Here is a 5,342-nt window from a genome sequence, read left to right on the forward strand (position 1 = left end):
GTGCGGTGTGCAGTATTCCAGCATCCGTGTGATTATTTAATAACAGCATATCCTCTGAATCACGGATCCAACACCTGCCACTAGACTTTGGGGTGGGACTTTCTAGCAATATTACCTTTTATTAACATGCCTGCAAGTGTCCTTGTTATAGGGGAGGGGGAAGTTAAATAAAAAGGTTTATAATCAGTCAAAAGGACTTGCATTTGTATAGCGCATCAACTCAGAAGTTCTAAATTGTTTCACCTTCACTTCACACAAGCCATTTTGTAGAAAGCAAGATCCCATAAACAGCAGCGAGAAGAATGATCAGTTTTGGCCAAACCAGCACAACTCCCTGCTCTCCTTTCAATAGCGCCGTGGGATCTTTAATATCCACCAGGCAGACGGGGCCTTTGCTTAACGCCTCATCCGACAACACAGCACTCCCTCACATTATTACACTGGCCTGTCAGCTCGGTGTACCTGATCAAGTCAGAGTGGGGTGTGAACAAACAAACCTCCTGACCTGGACGAGAATGCTACGAACGGAGTCACAGAGCGAGGAAGGGAGTGAGAGTGAGAGAGCGCGCGCGAGATCGGGAGAGGGAACTTCAGTAGCAGTTTTCCATTTTGATCAGCATTTTATGAGGATTCAGTGTTACAGAAACAAAATCATCTGCGCACACACACAGCACGAAACACAACAGAGACAGAAAACTCCATATAAAATGGTTTTCTAATCTGTAATTAGAAAATTCAAAAACCTTATAAGTTCAACCTCTTGGCACAATGAAAAAACACTTTTTTTTAAAACAGTAAATCTCATTGTAAAGGAGCTACTCAAGAAAATAAGGTGTTGCATTCTCAAAAAAAAATACTGTATTGTGTTACAAAAAAATTACAATATAAATATCCTTAAACAAAACCAGGCAAAGCCATTCAGTAGTCACTCCATCCATCCAGACAGAAGCTGCATGCCAGACACTGGCTCAAACTCAAGGACATTACTGCAATGAGCTGTTGGGATATTGACCTTGGGGCGAGCAACCTGCCTATTTCAGCTGCGACCTTCTACATGGGCTTGTTTAATTCCCGCTGTCCATTTTGTGGTCTAGCTATCACAGCGACCGTCTAAAGCCGGGGAATGTCAGGGCCAGCCCTTGGTGAACAGACCAGAGGTGGGGTCCGGTCTGGTCTCCCCTTAACCCCCCCCCCGGGAATCGTAATCAGCACCAGACAGAGTCATTGGTGAGTTTTGGCCAGTGGCCATTTCCCTTGCACTGACCGTTAACCCAATCCTTGATCAGGAGAGAATCTCAGGAGCGTGGCACCCGCCAGGGACTGTTCAGCACTTCGCCTATGAAGAGGCCAAAAAAAAAGGGCCGCTCTCAAAAAGGGACATAAACCACCTTGTGTGGGAGATGTGTGTTAAAAAGATCCCCTTCACATTAACCTTGTACTCCTCCCGTAACCTTTACCACAGCAATGCTGAGCAGCAATATTGACTGGTAAAAGAATGGGAGTCATTGCTACCATGCAGCTGTAATGGTCTTTAAAGGTTTTTTTTTTAAATGGGAGCAAGGCTGTCAGGATATTAAAGAACTAGCGGGGATTCTTCGATAAACCACCTCCCAATTTACACTCCATGTTATCTGCTGCCCTCCCTGAATGTGCAGCCTTTGAGTTTTGAAACCACACCCACTGCTCAATCATTGCTAAAAATGTATTAGTATGCAGAGTAAACAGTGCTAAAGGAAAATACCTTCCCTCAGCTAATCCTTCTGACCTGCATATGAAAAGTGCATCAATAACTCCTTACACCTGGCAAGATTCTGAGGAAAACAGGCCTTATATAATTAGTGTTTTACAACTTTTTTTTCTTGTTTAAGATGAAGCAACGTCAAAGAAACAGCCTCATCTCAAGAGCCAGAATATTCAAGCATCGGAATATTCTTGTAGATGAAACTTAAGTTTTATGCAACAGGTTAGTCTCCCTGTTGGGATACAGTATCTCGTTACCTTGGTACCAAGCATAGGCCTCACCTACTACACCTGCCCTACTTCATCTTGTCTAGTTAGTGTCTTCCTTTACTATAATGGGGTGCTTAATGCTTGGTAACTTACAGTGCCCACTAAAACGTGCATCTATCTCCCCCGTATACCATGCCTGACGTGATTTCAGGGCATTGTCGCTTGCAATGCCAGCACCGGCGACGAACAAAACGCGGAACGGAATCGTCCAAACTTTAGACTAGTCCAGTCTCTCCACACAACTAGCTCCGTCTCTCCACACAGTTAGTTATAACTGTGCACACATTCTCTTTTTTTTTTTTAAACTGACCTACTGGGAAAAAAAATAAACATGCATGACCGCTGTCGAAAGTCCAATGCGGTGCGCAAAAAAAGGGGCACTGGACACGAGCATCATTGCTCTCGGGCCCCGCCAATATCCCAGCAGTCTTTGCCAAGTCAAAGGTCAGAAGATCATTTCACAGGTAGTCCCCCTGCCCTCACCCCGGATGCATGCTTCATACTGGTGCAGTCGCTACATCTAACAGTGTTTTAAAATCAAATCGTGATTTGAAAGTAGTGAAATATACATATATATATAAAATTCCAGTGTAGATCCTCTTAGTTGTTCTGTGTATAAACTGCATTAATCAACTCTTTAGCAGTCTTTTTTAAGTTACATTTCACAAATCAAAAAGGAAAGTCTGTGTGTTCAGTAGTATCTATATTCCTTTGTGGTTCTGGCCCCTTAGAAACAGTACTGTCAAAGTTCAGATCCAGTTGAAACAGGTGTTGTCGAGGCAACAATTCACCGCAGGTAGAAGCCATATCTCTCACAGGCTCAGAGCGGACAGCAAATGACCCTGTTCTTGTAAATGCCAAATGATTTATTTATGAGATATACGCTTCAAAGTTTTTAAATCACAGATTTCTTTTTCTTTTCTCTCCCTCTGCTGCGAGGAGCAACATGCAAAAACGGCTCGCTCACTTTACGCGATTCATTCTCATCAGTAGCACGATGCAGGACGGAAGCCCAGCCTTGCTCAGGAAGGGGTGCTTCAGCAACTCTGTCGCCATGGCCCTCTGGGAGGGGTCGCGCACCAGCAGTCGGTCCAGGAAGCCTTTCAGTAAGGGAGAAACCTACGGGAGAAAGGGAAGACGGGGGTGGGGGATCAGAGACAAACAGCACCAGGCATCGCGAGACCAAGAGTAAATTCTGTTGGCAGGAGGAACCTGCCTGGAGAGTACTTTCAAAGTACTAAACCCCCACCTTTATCATCTCGCGCTTCCCAAAAAACCCACACATTTTGTACTAAACATCTTCAAAATTCTTGGACTTTTTCTCCTCACTGATAACATTTTGCTTCTCTGCTTCCCACCCCAACTATATAACTAATGCAGGGGGCAGATGAGAAATTATTTTTACGTAGCGAGTTATGGTTTGAAATTGGCAGTGGAAGCAGATTCAATAGTAACTTTTGAAAGGGAATGGGATAAAGACTTGAAAGGGAAAAATTTGCAGGGCTATGGGGAATGAGCAGGGGGGAGTGGGACTAATTGGAGAGCGCTTTCAAAGAGCCGGCACAGGCACGATGGGCCGAATGGCCTCCTTCTGTGCTGTGTGAATCTAAAGTGCATCCGTGTCTGGCTCCACTGACGAGTATCGCTTTCAGGGCAGCTTGGAGGCCAATTTAATTCATTCTCGGGATGTGGGCATCGCTGGCAAGGCCGGCGTTTATGGCACGTCCCTAATTGCCCTCAAGAAGGTGGTGGTGAGTCACCTTCTTGAATAAGTGGCTCGCTGGGCCATTTCAGAGGGCGGTCAAGAACCAACCACATTGCTGTGGGTCTGGAGTCACGTATACGCCAGACCGGGTAAGGACGGAAGATTTCCTTCCCTAAAAGGACATTAGTGAACCAGATGGGTTTTTACGACAATCCGGTAGTTTCATGGTCACCATTACTGACGCTAGCTTTTCATTCCTGATTTATTTAATTAAACTGAATTTAAATTCCCCAGCTGCCGTGGTGGGATTTGAACTTGTGTCTCTAGATCATTAGTCGAGGCCTCTGGATTATTAGTCCAGTAACATTACCACTATGCCACCGTACCCAACCCAGGAACTGCTCCAAGAAAGCTCGTTATCGTTCAGTGTGCAGTGGTACTCGGCTAAGAGGAACTCCCCCGTCCCTCTGATTTACCCCCCTCCCACCACCCCATCTCCTTCGTCAGCGCTCCAGATCGGCCCCCAGATGGCTCTGAGGCACCGCCTCCATCAGCAGCAAGGATCCCCTCCAGGATGTACAGAAGACACCTCCTGGAGAGGCTGCAGAGTGAAGCCGAATCTCTCCCCTTGCACTCGCTCACTGCATTCACACCATTGTGCTTTACTTCTGGCTTTGCCCTCCCAGTTTTGATAACTGAAATTAGTTGCCTTCCATGGATAAAAACCCTGGTCACACTGTTAATTATATTGTTAGAATCAGACAGTACAGGAAACTTTCAATTAACCGGCCCCTAAATAACCGGAAATGTCGGTTAACCGGCAAAATTCAGGAGTCGGTTCAGGTAACTTTTTTTTACTTTTATTACTCCATTTGTTGCTGTGCAAGGGTGTAGCTGAAGCTGTTGTTAAGCTACAGAGACGCTTGCAACTTGTGCCGATTGTTCTGAAGCTGCAACAGGGTTTGTTGCTTTATACGGCGCTCTGAGCTCCGTATCTTTTACTATAGCGTTCGGTTATCCGGAATTGTTGATGAACCGGCACCACGTCGGTCCCGTCCATGCCGGATAACAGAAAGTTTCCTGTAATAAAATAAAATGACCAAGTGCGAAAGGCCCATTGCAAACCTCGTTGATGAGCATCAGTTGTACGGTCTGTCCCCTCGAGTTAAGCGATGCTCAGTGACTCCACACCTTCCAACTTCACCAGTTGGGGTACAAAATCAATCCTTTCCCACGTATAAAGTTTGAATTTTTGGTCCAATGTGCAGGTTTGTAGAAATATTGCCGTTCAGCGGCCGATATAATTTGGCACTAACCTATTAAGCATTCAGACGCCAATACCCGCACACGGCCACTTACTGAAGCTAAACTGAGGGGTGGGGCGGGGGGGGGGGGGCAGGAGTCACAATCTCTGTCTTTGTACGAGGCTGGCGAGAACCTCAAGATTTGAATGGAATTAATTCCCTGAACCTCCCTCTCTCCTCCTCCTTTAAGACGCTCCTTAAAACCTCCTTCTTTGACCAAGCTTTTGGTCACCTGACCCAATATCTTATGTGGCTCAGCATCAAATTTTCAAGAACATAAAAGAAATCAGAGCAGGAATAGGCCACTTGGCCCCTCGAGCCTG

The 5,342-nt window shown here is 45.8% G+C and overlaps 1 pseudogene across 1 annotated transcript in view; it reads right to left on the minus strand.

Annotated features, from left to right (window-relative positions):
- Positions 1–600: 600 nt before the first annotated feature.
- The window catches only part of LOC147096668 (serine/threonine-protein kinase PAK 4-like), a 60,825-nt pseudogene continuing 56,083 nt past the window's right edge, over positions 601–5,342 (minus strand). Inside the window, exon 6 of the transcript XR_015074517.1 lies at positions 601–3,129. The product of XR_015074517.1 is annotated as a serine/threonine-protein kinase PAK 4-like (transcript). The remainder of the gene's footprint in view (positions 3,130–5,342) is intronic.

Source organism: Somniosus microcephalus, chromosome 34 (genome assembly GCF_052327205.1).
Source record: "Somniosus microcephalus isolate GS21.2 chromosome 34, FLI_Smic_1.0, whole genome shotgun sequence".
NCBI lineage: Eukaryota > Metazoa > Chordata > Chondrichthyes > Squaliformes > Somniosidae > Somniosus > Somniosus microcephalus.